This window comes from Chanodichthys erythropterus, chromosome 21 (genome assembly GCF_024489055.1).
Source record: "Chanodichthys erythropterus isolate Z2021 chromosome 21, ASM2448905v1, whole genome shotgun sequence".
NCBI classification, from domain to species: domain Eukaryota; kingdom Metazoa; phylum Chordata; class Actinopteri; order Cypriniformes; family Xenocyprididae; genus Chanodichthys; species Chanodichthys erythropterus.
This window is the reverse complement of record NC_090241.1, coordinates 2,532,771-2,549,576: the sequence shown is the minus strand read 5'-3', so window position 1 is coordinate 2,549,576 and position 16,806 is coordinate 2,532,771. Positions and strand designations below refer to the sequence as shown.

The window sequence follows — 16,806 nt, the reverse complement described above, 5'->3', positions numbered from 1 at the left end:
AAACTTTGTATGTGCCATTATCATTTAACACTGACCAACAGCGCCACTTATTGGTCAAAAGTGATACGCAATTTAATCATATTAAAAGTGATTGTATTTGTGATTTTTCAGCCATTTTGACTAAAATAATCTAAAAATGTCTTTTATTACTCATTGTAGCTGTTGCTATGAACATCCCAGCCATGCTTGCACTCATTGTACCTTTTTATGTTTGGTCTCTTAATTGCTGCTTGCATTTATTCTTGGTATTTTAAAGCAATTCTATATTTAAAACGATTCATTTGAAGAGCACCTGTAGCAATAGCACAACACTATACTGAAAAGATGCTCACAAAGATCATTTAGATTCAGCAGGAAAAAAAAAAAAAAAGAATAAAAACCATGATAACCATGTTAAATGAAAATATTTAAGAATTTCTTAAGCCTATTGTTCTTTCTGTAATTATAATGCAGAAATACTGCTTTTTTTTCTGAATTGGGCTCAGAAGAACCAGTGCCATTGACCCATTTTGTTCTTTATAAACCTCATATAAACAACCATTCCTGAATTCATAGGTGTCAGAACACTCTTTTAATTCATAAACTGTACCCACAATAAAAAAATATGGACATGCTAAGAAAAATTATTATAATAATTTACTGAGGGAGTAGGCCCTACATGTCTGCTCATTCTCTTCTCTCACTGTTAACATTCAGTTCAGCATCTCCATGTCTCCTATTTGAACAGTGTGCTTTATTTTGGTTCATGTTGCTTAGTTCTGCTTCAAAGAGACTCTCTCTTCCCGGCTGCCTTGGTGCTGATGTCTAAATGTTGAGAATGATGCAGAGCCCATTTTAAATAAAGGATAATTCACTTCCTTTTGCTCTTTGTGAATCTTGATGTCTGCAGATTTTAATCTCTTGTGAGTTTTGTACAATGTAGACTGTACAGGCTCTATACTTTACATGGATTTTCTGTCAAATCACACACCCCTTTCATTCTCAGAGATATCTGCTTCACACAATGAAGAAATCAATTTGATGTGCTGAAAATTGCTTTCATGTGGGCATATTGCTCTTGTTCCCAGTCTGTTCAGAGCAAAGTTAAAGAAGAACACTGAAATATACAGAACAGAGTAAACTGGTCATCTATATAACAGCAATACATCCAAGAATTCAGAATATTCTTGTCATTTTGTTTTTCTTTTTGCACACATTTATCTTCTAAGCACTTCATCAGTGGATGATTTAGAGAGCGTAACACTCTATAGTGTGTAAACACTTCAACTTTGCTGACCTTGAGACTGATACACCCGAGAGATTTTGCAAAAATTGATCTCTTTATGCTCAGCCTGGTAATGTCAACTAAGATTACAAGCACAATAGCTCTCACTAACTCACAATAGCATAAATAACAGAGGTTATATTACAGTTAAAGAGTTAGTTCACCCTAAAATGAAAATTCTGTCATTTATTACTTACCCTCATGCCGTTCCACACCCGTAAGACCTTCGTTCATCTTCAGAACACAAATTACGATATTTTAGTTGAAATCCGATGGCTCCATGAGGCCTCCATAGGAAGCAATGACATTTCCTCTCTCAAGATCCATTAATGTATTAAAAACATATATAAATCAGGTCATGTGAGTACAGTGGTTCAATATTAATATTATAAAGCCACGAGAATATTTTTGGAGCGCCAAAAAACAACAACAAAATAACGACTTATTTAGTGATGGCCGATTTCAAAACACTGCTTCATGAAGCTTCGGATCACAAATGAATCAGTGTGTCGAATCTGCTGTTCGGAGCATCAAAGTCACGTGATTTCAGCCGTTGGCAGTTTGACACGCGATCTGAATCATGATTCGATACACTAATTAATTTATGCTCCGAAGCTTCATGAAGCCGTGTTTTGAAATCGGCCGTCACTAAATAAGTCGTTATTTTGTTTTTTTGGCGCTCCAAAAATATTCTCGTCACTTTTTAATATTAATATTGAACCACTGTATTCACATGAACTGATTTAAATACGTTTTTTGTACCTTTATGGATCTTGAGAGAGGAAGTGTCATTGCTCCCTATGGAGGCCTCATGGAGCCATCGGATTTCATCAAAAATATCTTAATATGTGTTCCGAAGATTAACAAAGGTCAGGTGAACTAACCCTTTAAGTCAGTGCAGTTGCAATCTCCATCTGTTAACACATACTGTATGTATACACACTAAATTTTATGACAGACAGGCTCTGGATCACACTAATGTTTTCCTGCAGTTCTACAGTCCTAATTGCTGGCATTTCTAATAACTGACTGCCAGACACTGCTATTTGTTTTCAAACTGCAGGGGTCCAGACCATCATTAAAAAGAACACAGCAAACAACAGAGAGGAGTTACGGCTTCAGACAACTACCAATGAAACTATCATGAAGAAGAATGTTATAATTTTATATTCAGAGGCTTATTTTAGATTTTAATTTGGAGAAGGTATGTTGAATGTCATTTACCAAAGGGAAAAGTAAATGAAGGGATATTATACTAATATTTCAATCAGTGTTGAAACATATTTAGCCAGAAGCTTCAAAGAGTTTTGAAGTAAAAAAAAAAAAAACAAAACAAAACAAAAAAAACATTAGAAAAGTTGTAGCTCAGCTGGGAAGAATAGATGGTAAAGGTTTTTCATATAATTGCATATTTAAAAGAATAGTTCGGTCAGAAATTAAATAAAAAATATGTCAATTTACTTCCTTATGTTGTTCCAAACCTGTAGGACATTCTTTATTTTTTTGGAATTGTGATTTTCTTTGTAGAATATCTTGGATGGACAGATTTTTAGAGAACAACAACTTAAACATCAATGTGATGTGAAATATAGTTCACAAGTGATATGGATAACCTATAATTCAGTCAGGACCACAATAACACATACAAATTATCATTGTTCATTTAAAACATTTGGTTTGGTGGTATATGTATGGTTCTTTATGGGGTTTCAGCTTTATAATAAATTAATTTCAGTAGGATATGCAAAAATCCCCTGGAACCATCAGCATGACATTGAAACAATGATGGCACACAAATTGTTTAGTGATGTATAGAAGATTGTATGGAGATGGCACATTAGGTGATATTCCAAGAATGCTTGGATGGCGTGCTTAAGCAATTTCAGAGCAGCTAGCAATAGCAAGCTAACTTTGAAAGCATTAGATCCCACCCTCCCTTCAAAGCGCTCTCCAAAGCCACGCCTCATCCAAAACACATGAACCTGCAGGTCGCGCACAGCCAGAGCAGATTCAGCAAAGCATCATGATGGCGTTAAATTACTTAATGTCTCAAAGCACATAACATTACAATCATAATGAACGTAAACAACTTACAAAGCTCTTACTTGTACCACCTGACTGCTGCAGATTCATTTTGTCGTTGATAGTGTTGACATAGAAATGCATTAATGCGAGTCTGAGGATGAACAGCTCAGAGTAGAATGGGTTGCCGTTTCTAAATTACGGTTACAACATGGCGTGAACGCGGTATAAGCTTGTTGTTTTGATTCAGGAGGAACTGTAAAAGGCGGCTGCTGTTTGTCTGTCAACACTCTGCATCGCCTCAAACGTTTTGTGGTTTGAGACTTCCACAGATGATGTATGTGCATTTTTTAATATTTAGACCACTTCTATTAATGATTGCTATCAGGATGTGAAGGGAGTTTCAACCAGAATAACAAAACATTTATTAAAATAATTGCCTACTTTACTTTTAATACAGCAAACTGAAACAGAGAGAGAAAAAGAAAAAGGAGAACATGCAGCTATATGGAATAACGGATACTGATGTCAAGGAAAGTGGTAGGGAGTGTTGATCATGAGCTTTGGCTAAGCTGAAGGCAGATCATTTTGTCATGTGTAGTGTATATACATGATGTAGATAGAAGAATCACAGTGATCGGACAGATTGAACAGTAGGTAGTCCTGCCTAACGAACGCTTGCACTAGATTACTTTGCACAAATCATACTTTTTGTAATTTCTTTTTTGTATAATGATCACCAAACTGCGTAATTGGCGGTTGTCCAAACCAAAAGAATTCCACATTTTTATCAAGATTTATGCACACCAATGTACCTCCCACAAAACTTAACTTAGAAGGAAAGACACTGCTCTAATCTCAAGACCAGAAAGACATGTTTTTCCCCCTATGTGTTTCATTTAAAAACAGCGTTAAATGAGATAAGGGTGAAAGGTTACCTACATGCCAAGTATATCTGCCTGAGGTCAGAGTCTCTGTTTACTATTCAAAGTACTAATAACAGTGGTTTTAAATGATTCTGAGGAAATCAGGTGTATTACAGATGCTATTATTGTAACTGCTATGTGCCAGTAAACTGTATGTATTGTGTTTAACTTTATTGTTCAAAAGGTCAGAAATTAAGAAGGGCTTGAAGCAAAAATGCTACAGATGACAGACTGTCATTATAGTGACGAATGAAGTCTTTGGATAGATTAGAATGATGTGTCAATGGGATACATTTTATTAATGATATGTCCTTACATCAGAAATTGGGTCTGACTTTATATTAGGTGTCTTTAACTATGTAATATTTAAATTAATCATTTAATACAATGCAATGTCACTCACATGAGATCAGAGCAATAGCAAACATTAATGATCCAATCCATTACCAATGGACAAAATCAATACATTTTTTCTTGTTCGAGAAGTTGTAACACTTAGAAATACGTCACAAAAGGTAAGAAAAAACTATTGCAACTTCAGTTTCATGCCAACTTTAAAAACTTACAGAAAAAAAGCATGTGTGGTGTAGCCTAGTGTGCCACCAAGCTGATATCTACAAGCTCCAATATAATTTATGCCAATATGTGGTGTCCACTATTCATTTTAGCTTCACGAAATATATTTGTCTTTTTGGGTGATAATATCACCAAGCAATCAATATGGCTGGGATCTACTGTTGTTAAATCTGGGAGGAACTTTCATACAAGACATGCAAAGAACCTTTTCTAATCATAGTTTTAGACACCCAAGAGCATTTGATAAGCTGCCTACTCATGCTACAAACACATACAAACACTTTCATGCTTAGTAAGGCTTAAAGTGTGGGAGTCAGGTGCACAATTCCAGCTTTATGCTGGCAATAATCACAAAGAAGTGAGCCAGTTCAACCGTAGCACCCAACTATGCAAATTCTTCCTCAGTTCTTTTGTTTCACATCTCTTTTGCATCCAGTACACAAATTATTATAGTAAAGGTATCTTTGTGAAAACCTGGTGTTGAGTGCCTTGCTCAAGGACACAAGGGTGATAAAGAAGAATTAATCTCATGTACCTCTCCTTTCACACCATGGGAGGAAAGGTACATGAGAAGCTGAGATCTTTAACCATTAGGCTACCACCATCACAAATTAGAGGATATAAATAATTTCACCTGCTGCCTCTTAGTCCTTCAAACTTGGCCTGTGTCCAATACCACTGAGAGAAACAAATGCCTACGCCAGCAAAGGCAATCCACTGTGGAGGAGAATTTTAAATCAGCAAAGCTTTTAAACACACTTAAGTAAACCTGCCAAGAAAAAAAAAAAAAAAAAAAAGGAGAAGAAGAAGAAAAGCTTTTGCAATCCAAACAGAGAGTTTGTGTGTGACAGATCTATGCCAAAAGAAAAATTAACGAATGGAGACAGAATAAGGGCAAATTTTGATGGCAGATGAACAAAACAAGTGCTCTTGAAATGAGGAACAAATAAACAATGCATAAATATATGCAGAAAATGGGAACACAAATTGCTTATTATTATTGCTATGATGGTCTTTGGTTGTTTTTGCTCTTTCTGCACCCAGACAACTGATCCAATTGTCTAACCAAAACTAAGATAGAATACTAAACATACCAGCACTCTTGCCAGGCACAATCTGGCCAATCATCCTCAACTCTGGTGTGAGACACCAAATACATGTTGTACTCATTGCCAACAATCATATATTATATATATAATGATTGTTGAGGCAAAAAAAAACTGGTTGATTATCAGTATGTGGGTCAATGATGTGACGGGTCTTTTTTTTTTTGTCCAAAGGCCTTAATAATAATAATAAACAGAGATATGACATCCAAAGTATGTAAGGTAGTACAACTTGATCTCTTTTATTGAATCCAAAAGGTTTTATATTTTGCTACATATAAAGGTATTTTAAAGATTTTGAAGCGTCAAAAGGTCATTCGGTTTAACCGTCCAAAGGCCAATACAGCCATTTCATTTGTGATCAAAATATCTAAAAATGTAATAAATGTATATATGTTTTATTCTGGCATGATTCTATATATATATATATATATATATATATATATATATATATATATATATATATATATATATATATATGTATATATATATATATATATATATATATATATATATAGGCTATATGTATATATATATATATATATATATATATATATATATAGGCTATATGTATATATATATATATATATATATATATATATATATATATATATATATATATATATATATATATATATATATATATATATATATATATATATGTATATCAACATAGTGCAAACTGATATTAAAATTACGTGTAGAAGTCGTTGCTTTGTTATGAGAAAGAATGTCCTGAAAAATGAATTTCATTGATGTCATTTGGAGTAACCAATATAAAGGGTCCATTTTTGATCAAGTCATGCGGTCAATATCATGTGACAGGATGTGACATCATTCAGACACATTCAAAGGACCACATGGTCATGAAGCAAAGTAACTAACTCTCTCTTAACTATTTGAAAAAAAAAAAAAATGTTTTCACTTGATCATACGCATGTCCCGAAACATCAGGTCATTCGGTAAAACCGCTATAAAACATGGAAATTGTTGTAATATTTTAAAAACTTGTACTAAATATAAAATGTTTGATTGTCCTTTTGCTAGCTAGCTAGATATCAGCCTGTTAGCATTGTTTGAAAATATCGTCATTCGGTAAAACTGAATTTTTTGTTAAACCAAATGACTTTTTAGTGACAAATTTTGTCAATATTGTAAAAAAAAAAAAATGACAAAAGCAGCATAATCTCATTGTTAACACCTAAAAAATCTTCAAAATTAATTATATCTCCATTATGTATACACTTTTAAAAACCTTATTCATCAATGACCCATGTAATGGCTAATGGTTTTTATATGATGTCTAGGACAGATGTAATAAAAAAAAATATATACATTTATTACATTTTAAGATATTTTAATCACAAATGAAAGGCTGTATTGGCCTTTGGATGGTTAAACCGAATGACCTTTCGACACTTCTTTAAAATCTTTAAAATACCTTTATATGAAGCAAAATATAATTAAAACCTTTTAGATTCAATAAAAGAGATGTAGTTGTACTACCTTACATACGCTGAATGCCATATCTTTATTTATTATTATTATTATTATTATTAAGGACTTTTGACAAAAAAATGTCATCATTGACCCACATACTGATAATCAAACAGTTTATTTTTGCCTCAACAATCATATATATATATATATATATATATATATATATAGAGAGAGAGAGAGAGAGAGAGAGAGAGAGAGAGAGAGAGAGAGAGAGAGAGGACACAACTGTGTGATTGTGTTATTGATGTAGTTGTCTTGTTGTGCAGCTTCAACTGTATTGCCCAAGACAATTTTCCCTTAAGTAAGTGAAGTAAAATGTGTAGAATCGGATGCAATCAAAGTCTAGGGATATACTTTGACATATCTAATCTTTTAAATCCACATGTAAAGTGAAGAGGTGGCTTGAAAATAAAAAAAAAATAGCAGTCCCTTTGAACTTTGTACATGGATGATGGATTTTAGATGCAATTCTTTTCCTGTAAAGTAATTCAAACAGACAGCAGGTCCTCAGACAGACAGCAGAACTGAAACACTGCATGAATCCTGCAGTCGTTTCAATGACAATGTGAAAGTACATGAAACTCCACTTCACATTTGTTCCTGATTAATTACACATTCAGATTAAAACTGTAAACTCTTTTTAAATTTTAAAAGCCTGGTTACGTATAAGGTCTTAAGACATAAAAGCAAAGTTCTGAATACAATAATCTGGCACACATAGATATGTGTGGAAGGAAGCAGTAGTGTGCACTTACTGCAGCTGAAGACAGTTTGAGTCGCGCGGCTGCATTCCCCTCGCGCCGCTCCGTTTGTACTCAACAAAACTAAACAGTCATAAATGTCCAAGTGTGAACATTTACTACACTAAAACGTTAATCCATTGTACCGTTACCTCGCCAGAGAACTGGACCAGAGCGGTTCTCTCTGTCATTACTTTCATCGTTGTCAGCTCGCTATTGCCTGCGCAACCAGGATGTTATTGTCTCATGTCACGCGCACTTCAGCACAAAACTCTGGGACCAGATCTAATGAGCGCAGAGAACTAAACAGAGACGTCTACAGAATCATCCCAGTGTGTTTTCCCACGCCATTTCTTTTGCTCAAAATGCAGAGTATCCAGTGCCACAGCGCGCGATGTCTTTCCCGGCGCACACGCGGTGTCCGCTCTGATGCTCACTATTGTTCCGTGCGTTTACATCATCGGGGACGCGGGGGGGAACGTCACTGACTTAATGGTTTAAAATTACTCAAGCTTTGCAAATATTATAAAAAGCTCTTCACACACTGGTTCGTTTATTGAGTGAGTTCGTTTTATTGACTGATTGCTTGCTTGATTGATTGACTGATGTGTGCATTTGAAGGTTGGGTTAAGGTAAAGAGGTGCACTTTTACTATGCACATTTGGTACATTATATATGTCTTTATATATATTATTATTTTTATTTATTTATTTATTTTTTGGCATATGCTAATTTCCCATCCCACAGGGATCAAACTTTATATGACAAAATTAAATTTATATATCACAATTTAAAAGTAAGAATCACTTCATGCCAAAAGATATGAATAAAATATGTTTTAATTTCAAAATTATAATTGTTCGAATGTCACTATGAGGAAGGATTTGGAAGTAATTTAAAATGCATAATAAGGGACTTCAGCATTTGTAAAGATCTGAAGTAAACAGTTAAAATAAACTGTTCAAGCACAATCAGTTTGCATGGACATCATAAATTCAATTCAATTCACATTTATTTGTATACATATCGTTTCAAAGCAGCTTTACAGATAAAGCGTGTCAACTTTACAATTTAGAGAATCTGGTACTGGAGGTGACTGTCCAATGTAACAATGTATTAATTTAGGCAATTTCATTTACAATCATGTGAACAGCCTTTTTCAAGTCCACCTTTTCTTAATTGGATTGAGATCTGCTGGGGAATCACAACAATCTTCTCAAGGAAGAAGTTAAGAAAGTTCTTAAGAAATTTGTAGGAATGCTCCTAATGCAGTTTGAGAAGATTTTATTGTTTTGGTCTTATCAGATTATGGCAGGATAACTGTAAAAAAAAAAAAAAAAAAAAAAAAAAAAACTCAAAACCTGTATTTTTGCATTGCCTACAGATTACAGTAGATCAGTGTTTCTCAACTCCAGTCCTCGGGACCCACTGCTCTGCACATTTTGTATGTATCCCTTATTTAACACACCTGATTTAGATCATTAGCTCATTAGGAGAGTCTGCATGAACTGAATTGAGTGTGTCAGAAAAGAAAGACATACAAAATGTCCAGAGCAGTGGGTCCTGAGGACTGGAGTTGAGAACCACTGCAATAGATAAGTGTGCACACGGTTACTGCTGTGGTTTAACCAGAATTCATCACTCAGTGTTGTGTTTTTAATGCGCCGTGACAAGTTAAGGGGATAGTTCACCCAAAAATGAAAATTCTGTCATCATTTACTCACCCTCAAGTTGTTCAAACCTGTATAAATGTATTTGTTCTGCTGTATACGCAAAGGTAGATATTTGGAAGAATGTTTGTAACCAAGCAGATCCCGATCCCAGATTGACTACCATAGTATTTTTTTCCCCTACTATGGTAGTCAGTGGGAGACTAGATCTGCTTGGTTACAAACATTCATCTTCCAATACCAGCAGCTGAAAAGCCTCCCCACACAATGACACCTCTTCCTACATGCTTCACAGCGCTAGAGATGCATTTATTATTATATTTCTCAGCAGATTCTTTAATGGCTTTTTAAGTAGTGCATTTGCTTAAATTTTGCTAATTTCCTGACCAATAATTTGTGGTTAAGACAACTAAAAGCTTACTGTTTAGTCCAAATTTTCAGTACTTATAAAAGAATAAGCAAAATGTACCCTGATGATCTGCTATTTCCCGCAAGATTCGCAAGTTGGACAATTACAACGGAAGTGATTTAATCAAAAAACCACTTTAGCTCGATAAAAAATTTCCTGTTGTCACTGCGAAGCTTAAAAGGGCTATATAAATTAAGATGACTTGAAGTGACTAAAGCTCCGCCCTCTTCTGGAAAGCAGCAGCTCATTAGCATACACAAAAAAAGGCTTGTTTTTGCTCACACCCAAATAGGGGCAAATTTGACAAGCTATAATAAATGATCTGTGGGGTATTTTGAGCTGAAACTGCAGCTCAGAATACCAGAGACTTATATTACATCTCCTGTAAGGGGCATTATAGGTCCCATTTGAACTAGTGTGCTAACACTCTGTGCTTCACAGAGGATGGAAAGGTGCCTGTGCTTCTGTATGTAGACAAAACACCAGTGTTGCGACATTGCCTACTGCCACATCATTTAACAGTGGAGGTCTCTATTGATATCACTTACCCATTGTCATGTATTATTTGTGCATGAGTAATCTGTCATGGTCACACCAGGCTCTCCCTTCGTACACACACACCCCCCTCATAATCCCCGGAGCACCTGTTCCTGATCACCTTCCCACTCAGGACAGAACAAAAGCACACACCTTCACTCACTCAACATCTCAGTGACCCACTACCTGCAAACCTTCCTGAAGATTATATTACCTATACCTGATCTCATCGTCTGCATGTGTACTGCTCTGCATCAACAATATCAAAATCATCATCATTCTGCCATTATCAGACAGTTGAACTGTCTGTCATTTATATACTCACCTGTTGCAGTTGTCTTTGAAGTACTTTTCAATAAATACCTGCCATTGGGTTCAAAACTAATATCTCTTGAGTCTGGTATGCCCTGACAGTATCTAGCTATACCTTTAAATTCAATATTTATTTATTTTTACTTTTAGCTGCTATAAAGAGGCATTTTAAAATGGTATAAAAATGGATGTAATGGTATCTGGACACATCATCTGGCATACTATTTTTAATGTGATTTGTAAAGCAATCATTGTCTTACCTTGCATACTATGAAATGGACAGTATGCATCCAATCTTTTAATGCGCTCCCAAATAAATCTGCTTACTTCTGCTTCATCTTTGTGCAAAAGCACAAAGAAGGGACGTGAAAGGGGTAGGTTGGGACATAACTGTTTAAGCATCATTGACTAGACAAACAAACTACACCCAGAGAAATTCCTCTACCTCAAAAGAAGTTTCAGCCATTTTGACTGCAATTATAAAAGCATTAAAATGATCTGCATTATAATGTCCTGCAAAATATGTATGTTGTCATTTTCTAAATGAAATTTTGTAACTGAATAAAAGTGTACTCTGTTTTTAGAAGTAGGCTAGTGAAGTCTTTTTTTTTTTTTGCATAAAACTAAATGGCCCTAACAGGTCATGTTCCCTTCCCAGGTATAACAAAAATAAGTTCAGGTTCAATACTAAATGCCCATTAAATGCTGCTCTCAATGTCTGTTGGACTGTGCCTCCTATTTAAGTTACACTTTACTTCACTCTTCACTGCCACTTTGCAAGAGAGTTGACTGCCTATAGCAAAGATTTAGTTTATTGGTAAAAATTCTCAGATTGATGCTGCAGGCATGTGCCATCACCAATGTGCTTATTAGCTATTAGCTTTAGAATGTGTCATTCATTTCAGCACCAAATTCCTAAAGAAATGTTGTAAAGTATTTAAAATAAAAAATATACAATTTAAAAATAGTAAACAATGATCAAAATTGTTGTCAAAAATGTTAGGTTAGGATTCACATGATGTGAAGGGGAGTGATATTGCAACCAGTTGTTTATGAAAGGATAATACAAAAATAAATGAAAGGGGATGTGTTTGAATGAAAGCACAAAACACAAGGAAGTGTATAAATGTTCTTTAGAGCCCAGAATTCCATAGTGATTTATTTATTACAAACAAAAAAATTATAAATTTTTTTATACTTTAAAAATATTGTTAGTTTTTTGTGTATTCTCTATAGATGCATTGGTTAGAGACAGATTTTTTTAGTGTACTTCACAATGAAACATTTATAACTTTTATCATTTTTATCTGTGATCTGCTGTTTTTCAGGGCTTCTCTCTATAGGACCTAGGGGAGCAGTGGCATACTTCACGTGATATTGACTGTCAAAGCCTGAGTGCTTTGTTTTGTTTCAGACTGAAAGTGCCATTGGACCATGTCTCATACCAGTTGGAACTAGGCTGTTGAAATGTCAACTTGACATGATGGACATATCTATGCATGTGCACTGTAGTAGTAGTCTAGTCTAAATCAACTAAATCCCCTCATCTCTGATTAGATCTTGTTTTTTTCATCATCTCAGTCCATGCATGTTCCATAATAAACACAAAGTTTTTTACCTCCTCTTAAATGTTCTTAGGTTTATTAAGTAAAATGTATGCTAAGGAATAGCTCAGCCAAAAATGATTTGAAAAGACTTTGGCATCATTTACTCACCCTCATGTCATTCGAAACTTGTATGCATTTCTTTTTATGTGGATCAGAATTGTATTTTATTTTTTATTTTTTTTTCATTATAAGTCATTGTAATTGACTATGTGAATCATGTTATTTTGGACCTCACTGACTTTCAAAATATTTTCTTTTGTCTTCCACTGAAGAAAGAAATACACAGTAGGGGCTTTCACACCAAATAGTTCTAGGAACTCAGTTATAGGCACTAGCCACTAGGACAGCTCTAATTTCTCCCCCGGGCCATGTTCATGGTTGCATTCGCACCGGGAATAGGAACTCTGAAGCGGCCGACAGCGACGTCTTTAAGTGCGGCATTTACAAACGCTAAAAACTGGTGGATGGAGGATGCCGTGGTCGGTGCTGTGTTTGTTGTGTGTCGTGGGTTTTGTGATAACAGACATGGAATGTAAACACATAATTTACGTGACTGAAAGAGCAAAAAGTGGCGCTAAGAGATGAAATCTCCTATGACAACTTTCAGTATTGCATTTCATCGAGGCAGAGAAAGGAACACAACAATGCAGACAACAGGTAAATGCTGTTATCACTGTTTTCCATGTTTGAGAAGTAAATATGTTTACTGAAAAATTTACTGAAATGATATATGAAATGCTATGAAATGCTGAGAGGAGAGGGGTTAAAGGGATAGTTCACCCAAAAATGAAAATTTGATGTTTATCTGCTTACCCCCAGTACATCCAAGATGTAGGTGAATTTGTTTCTTCAGTCGAACGCAAATTATGATTTTTAACTGCAACCGCTGCCATCTGTCAGTCAAATAATAGCAGTGATTGGGAACTTCAACAGTAAATAAAACTTGCTTAGACAAGTCCAAATGAAACCCTGCGGCTCGTGACGACACATTAATGTCCTAAGACACGAAACGATCGGTTTGTGCGAGAAACCGAACATTATTTATATAATTTTTACCTCTACTACACCACTATGTCCAACTCCGTTCAGCTTCCTGCTAGTGAGGTCAAATAACGCGTTCTGGTGACGGAAGTGATGTCTCGCCCATATACTTGAATGAGAGCGAGACATCACTTCCGTTGTCAGAGCGCGATTAGACCTCACTAGCCGGAAGTTGAACGAAGTTGGACATAGTGGTGTATTAGAGGTAAAAAATGATATAAATACTGTTCGGTTTCTCTCACAAACCGATCGTTTCGTGTCTTAGGACATTAATGTGTCGTCACGAGCCGCAGGGTTTCATTTGGATTTGTCTAAGCAAGGTTTATTCACTCTTATAGATGAAGTTCCCATCTACTGCAATTATTTGAATGACAGAGGGCAGCGGTTGCAGTTAAAAATCATAATTTGTGTTCGACTGAAGAAAAAATGTCACCTACATCTTGGATGCACTGGGGGTAAGCAGATAAACATCAAATTTTCATTTTTGGGTGAACTATCCCTTTAAAAACCGCAAAAGAAACACACTCATTGTTCAAACATAAATAGACAAATTTTTTTGTTGAATACATTTGCCCCAGGGTGCTAATTGGCTAATTGGTACAGTATATTAAAATAAAATATATAAAATAATATAATATATAATAAAATAAAATATATAAATAAATATACAAAGAAAAGCAAAAAAAAAAACACAAGCATTTATTCCACATTTATTTATTTATACATTTATTCATTTTGATTTTGATTTATTTCCACATTTATTTATTTATTTCCATATTTGTTCATTTCCACATTTATTCATTTCTACATTTCTTTATTTTTTACATTTATGTATTTTTACATTTCTTTGTCCGTAGGGTAATGAGGAGGCCTCAACGCTTCGCTCTCGCCTACTCTGAGCTCGATTGCTATGTCTGATGTAAACCACGCCCTCCTCATTACCCTATGGACAAAGAAATGTAAAAATACGCAAATGTAAAAAATAAAGAAATGTAGAAATGAATAAATGTGGAAATAAGCAAATATGGAAATAAATAAATAAATGTGGAAATAAATAAAAATCTAAATGAATAAATGTATAAATAAATAAAAGAAAAAATAAACAAATGTGAAAAAAATAAATATATACATAAATAAAGGAACAAATGTATATAATTGTTATTTTATTTTTGCTTTTCTATGTATATGTATTTATATATATTTTTTATTTATTTATTTTTGCTTTTTTACATTTCTTTGTATATTTATGTATTTATTTATTTTTAATTGTGGCAGACTTTGGTTTCCATACATTATATCCTCTAGTGAAATGGATTCTAAGAAAATATGAAGATATCCACATTCACTACCATCACGTCAACAACTGACTGACGGTTAAGAATGAGTTGTTGCTGATGTCCGACACAACATGTTTTCAAATTCAATGAAGTACAAATCTCATCCGTTTACCATGTAATGGAAAACTTCTAAAATTGAAAGCACATCCTAAGAGTGCATTCATCTTTTATGTTCACTGAAAAAATAAAGTCATACAGTTTGGAAGGACATAAAGCTGAGTAAATTATTTTCAATTCGGGGTGAACCATCTCTTTTAGTTAACTACTTGAACTCAGTAACTAATTTACAACTAATGTATACCTGCACACTTCTGCTCATTAGGAAACTAGAAGAGGATGTTTAGGTAGGCAGCATTAAGGGAGCTCTGGGAAGAGTGGCACACAGCTGTCCTGTGCAGCCCACCATGTACAGCCCATTAACAAGACTCTACCAGAATGGGTTTTGTTTCTGCAAGCTGTCATCCAAATGGGTCAGTACAGCTGGTGCACACAGTCCCCTTGATGGCTTTGAAGGCTCTGTGCACTGCTGAATTCTCAATGGACCAATTACAGAATCTGGTTGGTCGTGTCCACGCCTGGAGCCAATGTGCCGCTTGGTTTATTTTGAGTGTAAGCGTTATGCAAATTCTCTTCGAATCTGAACAGTGCTGTGAAGGAAGAGTGTGTCAACAGCACATGGTTTTCTGCCAGTTTTAAAATCAGGCCACAGACACATAGCTGTCCCATTGTCTGCTAACAGATCGACATGAAAGTTTGGTCTTGTGAGCAATTTTCCATTGGATCTGATGGGGTATGAAGATTCAGGAGAAGCTCATTTAGTTTGAACAAATGGGCCTTCAAATCAGATGAAATTAACTGAAAGTAACATACATCACAACCACGGCCTGTTCTTGTTAGACATGTCACCTGTCTAGATCTCGGCTGTAATAGTCAGAACAGACTGGGAATCTCATCTCCCCGCATTAGTGCAATACACACATGTTTACCTGGCACTGCTGAATAAGTTGGACGGGCGTGGCGATTTGGTTATTGAATGTGTCTGGCTTTCTGTTTCATTCACTTGCAGTTATTTTTAGCTGTACAAACCAGCTTGTTGTGCTGCTTGGTATTCAAAACTGGTATTTCTTACTATATTATTGCAATTTATTGTCATAATTATAAACTCACTGGCTTGTAGTGCAAATTGTTAAATCATTCACTTTGCTATTTATTTTGTTATTATTCATTTTTTGCATTAAAAAATAAGGTGGATAGGCTTGTGCTGATTTTTCCAATGTAAGACATGTGAGGACGATTTAAAGGGGACCTATTATGCCCCTTTTGACAAGACTGGGGCAAGAATGTGTCTGTGAAGTTTCAGCTCAAAATACCCCACAGATCATTTATTATAGCTTGTAAAATTTGCCCTGATTTGGGTGTGAGCAAAAACAAGCCGTTTTTGTGGGTGGGTTGCTTTAAATTCATTCCAATTCCAATACATTGAGGATTACATAAATAATACAGCTCACACAGCAAATATAACTCGCAAAATGGATCAAACAAACTATTCTTGATGCAGCATATAACATATGGCATGTATTTTGTGGATATTTGCTAAAATTCGATTCTGAATTATTTTCATAGACTGCTGCACGGCTAACACTCTTGGAGAGACTCAATAAAAATGAAGATGCATTTATGAATTATACAGACTACACGCATTTTTGGGTTAAAAATGAAAATAACAGAATGGCTTTGGTCTCCGTGAATACAGTAAGAA

General features: G+C 34.9%; 1 protein-coding gene across 6 annotated transcripts in view; it reads right to left on the bottom strand.

Annotated features, from left to right (window-relative positions):
* Nucleotides 1-16,806, bottom strand: part of st6gal2b (ST6 beta-galactosamide alpha-2,6-sialyltranferase 2b) — a 49,226-nt gene that overhangs the window by 27,938 nt on the left and 4,482 nt on the right. The window contains exon 1 of one of the 6 annotated variants that reach the window (XM_067374146.1): nucleotides 11,323-11,357. The exons of 3 other annotated variants lie outside the window; for them this stretch is intronic. The gene's annotated coding sequence lies outside the window, so the exon portion shown is untranslated. Of the gene's footprint in view, nucleotides 1-5,422; nucleotides 5,498-8,149; nucleotides 8,555-11,322; nucleotides 11,358-16,806 lie in introns of those variants that run through there. 2 more of the 6 variants (XM_067374145.1, XM_067374147.1) reach the window with 2 other exon arrangements.